A 10,206-nucleotide genomic window follows, 5' to 3' on the forward strand; every position below is an offset into this window, starting at 1 on the left:
CCCAACATCGTCTTCGTTTATTTTTTATTACTTTTGAACCTATCTAAGTGACTTTACCGAAAGACCCAAAGAATATCGCCTTCGCATTTTAGTCTAAATTAAACTATGTTTTTTTTTATTTTACCCAGGTAAGGCCCACTGAGCTATGTAGCTCTTTTTTCAGAAGCGACATGGCCACACATTATAGCGCAACGAAGTGGCTTACGTAGAAATGTATAGCACCCAAATACTCTAAACGCATGTTGACTAAATGTGGAGGGAAAAACCGGAGGACCTGGAGAAAAATCAACGCGACCACGACGGGGACAGACAGACATGCACAATGCAAATATACAACAGGCATCAGGGTCAGGATCAAACCCACGACCTGTATACCAGGCGAGGCAGTGAACATCTTGCCACCGTGGCGAGAAGGGAGGGTATAACGTTGGGCAGCACAGTGATTGTGTTGTTCGCGTGTACACAACAGAGAGATGTGGATCATGGGACACTGCTACCTGGCCCAGCCAAAGAATCCTGTCCTGCCATAGACACTCATGATGGGATGGTATCAACATCTGTGTGCAGAACTTTCAAGGATCTTTGCATTCCCCATACAATCAGTCTCAATTTTCCTGGAAAGGGGTTAACGTTTCAAAAGCATAGGAATAAGTGGTATGGTGGAAGCCGAGAAGACCCGGAGGTTCGTGTGGAGTGACAGGCTAGGCAGCTTCCACGCAACTTTACGCAGCCGATGAAAATATGCTGCTCGAGCGATTCAGAGTGAAATCTCTGCTGCCAAATGGGAGATGGGCATGAGCACATTGCTAATTCACTCCACCACCACCCAGGCAAGTGCTTGCATCAGTGGGGCTCAATGGTAAGGTCCCGCCCACCTCATTGGGTGGTAGAGTGGTGGCGCAGTGGTTAGCACTTGTTCTGCCCCACAGCAAGAAGGACATGGGTTCGATGGCCAACTCGAGCGCCTTTCTGTGTAGAGTTTTTTATGTTCTCCACCTTGTTTGCATGGGTTTCCTCTGGATTCTCCAGTTTTTTCTCCGATAGCTAAACAAAGCATACAATGTATGACCTGAAAATCACTCAATCAGGATCACACACAGCAGCAATACCCCCCTCCCCCCAACTGCTAAAACCTGGCAGGACCCTCAAGAATCCTGAAGACTCGCTTGAGGTCTCCCTGCGTAAATAATTATTTTAAATTCTAGATTTAAAGCTTTCGTGACTGCAATGATCCATAATCTTTGGTTCTATTGGGTAAAGTCAGCCTCGTCCCTTCACCTGATGAAGGCCGCTTGTGTTGTGGCCGAAACGTCGTGATTTTTGTTATTTTATTTTTTACCTACGTGACTTTACCTAATTATTTTAAAAACTATCGGCACATCCGCCACAAACAGCCGACACCACGGCAGCAGGAGGCACCGTGACAGCGCGACGTTCCCATAGCCACGTCGACCCCCGGTCCCTCTGGGGGTCGAAGTGGCTATGAAGCAACTCGCCGGGGGTGGAAAATCAATTTGCACCACGGGCCGCGTGAGAGAGCCGCGGGGACTTCTTGAACAGCACGGGCACCGCGCGCTCGCTGCCGTCGCCGGTTGCAGCCTTCACTGGGAGATAATAATATTAGGAGGGTTCAAGAATGGGCACGTTTAAACTCTGCATATTATTCAGCGACAACGCCTATATATAGCGCAGCGCTGGACCAAACAACGCGAGCCGTGTGTGTGGATCCCATGGGGGTGGAGGAGATGCAGGATCCGCCGAAACGTTCTTCCCACGCACGGCCCACTCAAGAGCCTCCGCAACGCTCAATCTCAGTATTCACAAAGGCGAACGTTCAAGTAACGTAGCCACTGCACGTATCTTCAAAAATCTGCTTACATTTAATTACAGTATTCTCTTACCCGTATTCTTGTACAGGGAAATTGGGATTCCAGGTCCATACGGCGTACAGCCGTTTCAATAGGGCAAAATAAATTGTCTGTGTATATCCGTTGTGATGGGATATTTTTGGAGGAACTATGAAATTTATAAGGGCAAGGGGTGACCAATAAGGTCTGAATTGATGTGTAATAAGGTAGGCACTGATTAGGGGTTGACAGCTATGTAATAGTTAGCCTAATCAGCGGTTAAATTTCGATTTAAAGCTTTCGTGACTGCAATGATTAACCGCCTCTACGGGGAGGGATTCCACACATCCTTAAGATCATTCAACAGACTTCGGGATAAGAAGGCTCAACTAATCGAGTCTCTCACCTTTCTGAAGAGATGCCGCGACTCTAAGGCTCTTTGTTCCTCTCACACAGCTTAAAAGCCGTGATCTGAACGTGGCTCTCTCACTCCAGCGCTGTCCTACCAGACAGTCTCGCCCCTTCACCTGATGAAGGCCGCTTGTGTTGTGGCCGAAACGTCGTGAGAATATTATTGTGTTATTTTATTTTATCAATTTATTATTTTATTCTCATTCTACGTGACTTTACCTAATCAGCGGTTCCCAATCTCTTTAAACTCACGCTGCACTCTCAGTCAACTCTCGTGTTCGTGGACCTTGCGTCAATAACATGTTTCTAAATTAAAGCTACAGTACTGTGCTCTAAGAGTGCTGTAAAACGTGACTTTAAAAGAGTTATTTTTTTGTAATTGCTTTTTAACGACTACTCTAATTAGTTGTTCAATGGCAAGTAAACAAAGAATCCGGTGTCCTGTGAAAACCACGGCAGTATATTTAACGTCCCAGAGTTGGGATGATCCACCGCTCTCGACGGGGAACTGGTCAACGAAACGTGCCATCAAAACGTCGACCTCTTTGACTTCCTCCTACAGAGGGAGAGAGCGAGGGTGGAGCCTTAAGGGACACCGCAGCCCGGGAGTGTCAGAGCGGAGAGCAGAGCCCGCCCCGGGGTGGGGACACGGAGATGGAGCCGAGTGAGAGGGGAGAGCAGAACGAGGATAGGAACACGGAGACGCACGCTCAGGGTTGGGGGGTGAGCGGCGTTGGGGCACCCGACGGTGGAGGCTCGACTGGAGGTTGCGTGCCTCCCCCCCCGCCCCCGGGAGGACCCGGGTGTCTGGGCGAGTGGGCATGCATGTTGATCTTCTTTCGCACCGTACTTAGCCAACCGTGCTAATCGGAGGTGCACGGGCATCTAAGCTTGTGCTATGCGAGACACCCTGCATCACCACACCGTGCGCGCGCGCGCGCACACACACACAGTTAATATCGATTCGCGTTCACATACCCAACACAAATGCAATAATCACCGTTCACCACGAAGTGGCAGTGAGGTCACCAGGGTGCTTGTGCCAGGCCAGGTGCATTTTGAGGTTATGTGAAGTGTCGATGCCCCGCTGGCGAGTCACGGAACAGACCCAGCAGGTGCCATGGGTTGACTGACTCAGATGACTGCCAGATACACCAACTGTGCTCCCCATTGTGCCAACTCTCTGCGCTTTAGCCGCCCCAGCGCTCCGCTGGTTGTGAGCGTCGCTCCTCTGCCCTCCGTTGTTGCTGGAGGGCGACTGCCTCCAATTGCCCAGTAGCGTCCTTCACGAGCCTCCACCAGAGGCAGATCTTGACACCGCTGGTACCAGTCTTTGGCAAGTCCACTGAACTCCACATCCTCCTGTACCACATCACTCCATCTCTTCTCCGCGGTGGCTGGGTATGCAGGCTACATGACACAACCAACGCAGCCTTGTCTGCTGGAGTAGCTCACTGATGGTACTGTGCCCAGCTCTTTCAAGGATTTGGGAATTCCTCACACAATCTTTAAGTATGGTTAAACCCAAGATGGAGCGTAGGCAGGCTAGCCTGAATATTTAAAAGCAGCGCAGATGTTCCGATAGACGACTTTTAAACAACTTTTATTGCCGCCAGCAGCAACAGCACTGGAGGCGATTCCGATACGAAATACAGTCACCAGCAAACAAATAACAAACGCTATAAATCCACGTGCTCTGGTGCTACATGCGCCGCGCACAACACGAAAGATAAGTCACGTGGTCGTGGTCATCGCGCACGCCACAGCGATGAGCGAGGCGCTTCAAGAAGGTGAACGTGATGGTGCTGTCCACGCTGGTACAGAGGGCTTTTCCGACCCCCCAGTGTTTGGAGAAGACGCGCACATCACCGGCATGTATGTGGTTATGCGTGCTCCAGCCGGAGTCGCGCCTTGAGCAGGCCCCTGAACACTGGAAGCACAGAGCAGCCGTCGGTGTGTGGTGCCACCGCAGCGGAGCAGCTCGGCCGGCGCTACCCTCTCCTTGCCCCCCCCCCCACCACGAACGCACGCACGCCCCACTAAACACTCACATGCACCCCCGTAGGGTCTCGAGAAGGGATCACCTGGTACGATGGGTTTTCAGCCGAGGACCCCATTAACAGGGACATTCCACGATTTCCCCGGACCAGGAAATTGGCTGAGCCCCCCAGACCGAATTACATGGCGCCCCCCCCCCTAAAAGGGGGCATAGAGCTTTACAGGCTGGCCACGATGAGCATACACAGCACGGGGGATGGTACCCCAAGGAAAGCACCCTCTGGCAGTGTAAACAGTGGGGTGGGAGTGAAAAGCCCCTAGGCATATAGGAGGATTTAAGAGAGAGGGCCCGAGGGGATTATCGGTGAGTCAGCGGCGGGGAACGCAGGTACAGAGACAATGGACAGGGGGGGGATGACGTGACCCCCCCCAACGGCCAGAGCGCTCAAAACGGCCGTAACGAGGATTCGATTGGACGCGCAGGATGACGTCATATAACCCGGGGATTAACGGGCTTTGGGAACATAAGGGGGGAAGGAGGGCAAATTGGATCAGAGTTCTTCTGGAGTGGCGGAGAATACCAGCCGCCCTCAGCGTCCGTGGGACGCCTGCAGGGTGCAGCTGAAAACGATTGCCCAGGCAAAGTCTCCGAGGCGGGCATCTTCCCCAACCCCCATCGTGCAGCTGAAAAGGTGAGTAGGTACGGGGGGAGGGGGCCAATTCAGCCCAGCTCGCAGTCAGCTCGAGCTTGGAGGATTAGACGCACTCTGCGACGGCTAGGTGATAGGAGGTTAGGCGCTGTCTGAAGGGTGCTGGCTGGAGGGGGCCATAAACAGGGGTCCCCTATTCGCTCCGGGAAATAAATCTTAGCACAGACTGACGTTTGACGCGTGGTGCATGTGTGCGTGTGAAGAACGGTGGGACAGCCATTGGCGTACGACGGTGTGGGTGACTATAAATCAGTGTGGGTGTGACGCGCGCGCATATTAAAATATCAACGGTTGCCCGCGCCGGCGCGCACCGCAGTGTTAACGGTGAGACACGTGCGAGTGTCGCGTGTGTCTGTGTGTGCACCACAGTGTTAACGGTGAGACACGTGCGAGTGTCACGTGTGTCTGTGTGTGCACCACAGTGTTAACGGTGAGACACGTGCGAGTGTCACGTGTCTGTGTGTGCACCGCAGTGTTAACGGTGAGACACGTGCGAGTGTCACGTGTCTGTGTGTGCACCGCAGTGTTAACGGTGAGACACGTGCGAGTGTCACGTGTCTGTGTGTGCACCGCAGTGTTAACGGTGAGACACGTGCGAGTGTCACGTGTCTGTGTGTGCACCGCAGTGTTAACGGTGAGACACGTGCGAGTGTCACGTGTGTCTGTGTGTGCACCACAGTGTTAACGGTGAGACACGTGCGAGTGTCACGTGTGTCTGTGTGTGCACCACAGTGTTAACGGTGAGACACGTGCGAGTGTCACGTGTGTCTGTGTGTGCACCGCAGTGTTAACGGTGAGACACGTGCGAGTGTCACGTGTGTCTGTGTGTGCACCACAGTGTTAACGGTGAGACACGTGCGAGTGTCACGTGTGTCTGTGTGTGCACCGCAGTGTTAACGGTGAGACACGTGCGAGTGTCACGTGTGTCTGTGTGTGCACCACAGTGTTAACGGTGAGACACGTGCGAGTGTCACGTGTGTCTGTGTGTGCACCGCAGTGTTAACGGTGAGACACGTGCGAGTGTCAAGTGTGTCTGTGTGTGCACCACAGTGTTAACGGTGAGACACGTGCGAGTGTCACGTGTGTCTGTGTGTGCACCACAGTGTTAACGGTGAGACACGTGCGAGTGTCACGTGTGTCTGTGTGTGCACCGCAGTGTTAACGGTGAGACACGTGCGAGTGTCACGTGTGTCTGTGTGTGCACCACAGTGTTAACGGTGAGACACGTGCGAGTGTCACGTGTGTCTGTGTGTGCACCGCAGTGTTAACGGTGAGACACGTGCGAGTGTCACGTGTGTCTGTGTGTGCACCACAGTGTTAACGGTGAGACACGTGCGAGTGTCACGTGTGTCTGTGTGTGCACCGCAGTGTTAACGGTGAGACACGTGCGAGTGTCAAGTGTGTCTGTGTGTGCACCACAGTGTTAACGGTGAGACACGTGCGAGTGTCACGTGTGTCTGTGTGTGCACCACAGTGTTAACGGTGAGACACGTGCGAGTGTCACGTGTGTCTGTGTGTGCACCGCAGTGTTAACGGTGAGACACGTGCGAGTGTCACGTGTGTCTGTGTGTGCACCACAGTGTTAACGGTGAGACACGTGCGAGTGTCACGTGTGTCTGTGTGTGCACCGCAGTGTTAACGGTGAGACACGTGCGAGTGTCAAGTGTGTCTGTGTGTGCACCACAGTGTTAACGGTGAGACACGTGCGAGTGTCACGTGTGTCTGTGTGTGCACCGCAGTGTTAACGGTGAGACACGTGCGAGTGTCGCGCGGAGAAAACGCGTGGGGGGGGGGGCGCAAGCGCCGATTAATTTATTAATATCCGGACCGCGCGGGAGCTTTCGCCTTGTTGACACAACGGCTTAGTGTAAATTATTCATTAAACCCCACACAGCGGCGAGTCAAACAATTACGTAATCCACGCGGTTAGGACGCGCAAGTGGGGGTGGAGGGGGCAGATGTCGCACCCCACCCGCTCGCGGGGAGTGGGGAGGGGGAGATCAGCCCCCACCTAGTGGGGAGGGGGGCATTAGCCCCCGCAGGTGTCACCTTCCAGCATCTTGTTCCTCGTTCTGTACACCGCCATCTTCGCCTGAGCACAGGCGAAGTTGGCGAGGTCATGGCGCTTGTTAGCCCAGGTAAGGCACCACCCCATATACGAAGCTGCTGTTGTAGAAGGGCACCCCCAGTTTCCTGAAGATGTCCCCCAAAAGGCGGAACATTGGTTTGAGGCGCTGACAGCGTAAGTACTGGTGGGGCAGATCCTCCCTGGCACCGCACGAAATGCACCAAGTCTGTTACCCCCGGCGAGATTCGGCTGGGCCACACGGCCTATGGCAACGTGGAGTGTGCGAATCTCCCACTGGAGGTCCTCGCACCGTTTGGCTACGGGAGACTTGTACATTTGTTTCCACTGGGGGGCGGCCGCAATGAGGGGAGAGAAATGGTCTCTCCATTTTGTGTGCGGTAGGTCGGCAAGGTCCCAGGAATGCAACGCCTTGACACAGCCACGTGTAGAGCGCTGTGTTTGGGGCACTCTTCAGGGGCACGTTCCTGCAGCCTCGGAGCTTCAGTAGCTTGCCGGAGTCGCTGTGGCCGGGGGGCTGCGCGCAGGAGACGCACAACTCCGGGAAGGAGGAGGGGGGGGGGCCACCACCGTCACCCGGCGCCTCCAGCTTCAGGCGCAGCTCCTTAATGGCACGGAGCACGTCCCGCAGCGGCTTCTCCCCGGCGAGCATGGAACGGAGTCCCGCGGTGCTGGCGATCTCAGCTGTGGTCTTCCACTTGCGCTGGTGGGCCTGCACGAGGTGGAAGACTGTCCGCAGCCCTGCTGATGTGAGGCGTAGAGCCAGGGTCCTCCCTCCTCTGATCCCCTGGAAGAGGCCGTTGCGGAACAAGGGCTCGTTCAGGAAGTGCGCGAGGTCGTAGGGCGCGCGCGTTTTACTCCACTCGAAGCTCCGCCACGCGTCCAAGAGACTCTGGTGATAATCTGGCAGCCTCGTGTAGTCGAACAGGCTCAGGTCCATCAGTAAGAGCTCCTTTCCATACCCCAGGCACCCCCCTGCATTCCTCAGCAGGGCAAATGGGCGGCGACTTCCAGGGTAACTCCTCCCGGGCGTACAGCAGCCGCCTGACGGCCATGACCCTGAAACTCATGACCCTGGCGGCAACGTCCACCAGACCCTGGCAGTCCTCGCCCACCGGCAGGCAGAGAACGCCCCGCCTGAGCCAGTGCTTTCCATGCCAGACGAAGTGCGCGAGTGAGCGGTTGACTCTGGTGAGTAGCCAAGCAGGAGGCTGGAGGGCCTTGGTCTTGTGCCACAGCACGGACGCTGCTAGGGTGTTAGCGACGAGCACTCGGCCCCTGAAGGACATCTGCGGAGCGAGGCGCGTCCATGTCAGTAATTTAGCCTCGATTGTGTCGGCCAGCTCGGTCCAGTTGTTCAGAGCGACGTGGTTTCCCCAGGTAAACCCCCAGGTACTTGACTCCGTCGTCCTGCCAACTGACTCCTCCTTATAGAGGGCTCCACGTTTCGCAAGCATATAGAAGGGAGAGCACAACTGCGACCGAGAAGGCCCGGAGCATTGTATGGCGCGACAGGCCAGTGAGCTTCCACACAGCCTTATGCAGCTGATGAAAAGATAATACTGCTCGACTAATTCGGAGGTCTGGGCTGCAAAACAGGAAAAAGTCAAAAGTACACTGCTCAAGTTCAGAAACTTCTCCACTCTCTCCCACAACTGCCCCATCACTCGTGGGGAGTTGAGGAAGGGGAGCGTTTTACGGCATAAAATACCCAGCCAGGTGCTTTGTTTTTGTGGGGCTGATGGGGAGGCCCCATCGTTTGATAGCACACTCCAGGAGCCGTGTTCACGCACACTGAACCCTCACGCACACAAGCCAAGAATGAACACTGGCTTACAGCGTAGAAGTCTGATGTCGGAGCAATCGCTGAGGGTTTATACCCAGGTGTGGTGGGCTGGGGGTGCTTGGTGGAAGGGGTGACCTGTCCCTACTGGACATGTAAAAGTTGTATAGCTCATCGGATTCATCCAAAGCAATTAAATATTCGGAGTCAGGCCGCACGACCATGGGAGGGTCTGCCTGGGGAACACTTAACAGGCCCCATTCCCAAGAATCTGGAGGTGCATTGCTGAGGTCCGAGGAGCTGAGCCTCTCCTGTGTAGATTTTCCCCACAAGACGTAGATGAGTGGGAGAGTCATATCCAATCAACAAATGAACAAGACCAATGCAAAAACGACCCCGGTCTCGAAACGGCAGACCCGTGCGTGGCTAAGGGCCAGCCCACAGGGCATTAGAGAGGTTAAAAAACAAGACAAATGTAGACCTTATGAAGCTATTTCATCTTATTTGGTTCTTTCGGTAAAGTCACGTAGAATGAGAATAAAATAATAAATTGATAAAATAACACAATAAAATTCTCACGAAGTTTCGGCCACAACACAAGCGGCCTTCATCAGGTGAAGGGACGAGACTGTCTGGAGGACAGCGCTGGAGCGAGCACAGATGAATCCTTGCAGTCACGAAAAGCTTTAAATAGAAGCAATTTCAATTTCCAAAACGGCAGCGTTATCAACATAATTAACGTGAAGTGTGTATGCATGGGAACTTAAAGATCAAAGGTGGCTGCTGGTTCACTCACTGTACACTCGGAATATTCGCTCAGACCAGATCGCGACTTGCAGATAGGTTATTTCATGTAAACTGTCCACTCTTATCGCCACACATTTTTAAGGAAGAATGCATTGCAAAAGTGAAGATGTTCCGACTGTGCAATGTGAGAATCAACGCTATTTATCTCCTGGCTTATGGCAGTGGCATGAAATCCACGACTGTATTACAATGTAATAGCTGCAAAATTTGCTTTCAGGGAAATGTGTTAACAAAATATATGTAACACATTTGATAAAGCACCTCCTGTATCTTACAACTGAATGCAGTGAAATGTTATAATACCTCAGCCTGATACGGAAACATAGCAGAGGAATATCCATCAATGGATTTCCAGCCTGTCAAACAGCCAACCATGCTTCTGCAGTTCCAGATGGCTCAAGACGCCACCACCTTGTGGTCGGTGTTGGATCACCAAACCCTAACTCCAATGCTGTGGGGGTGATTCTTAAGACTACTCCGGGGACTGTGCTTTAGTTTCCCCCCGACATGTTAATGTCACAAGTGATAGCAGTGTTAACATGGAAAAAATGATTTGACTCTGCA

Source organism: Petromyzon marinus, chromosome 32, assembly GCF_048934315.1.
Source record: "Petromyzon marinus isolate PM22_M1 ecotype Great Lakes invasive population chromosome 32, UKy_Petmar_22M1.pri1.0, whole genome shotgun sequence".
In the NCBI taxonomy this organism is placed as follows: Eukaryota; Metazoa; Chordata; class Hyperoartia; order Petromyzontiformes; family Petromyzontidae; genus Petromyzon; species Petromyzon marinus.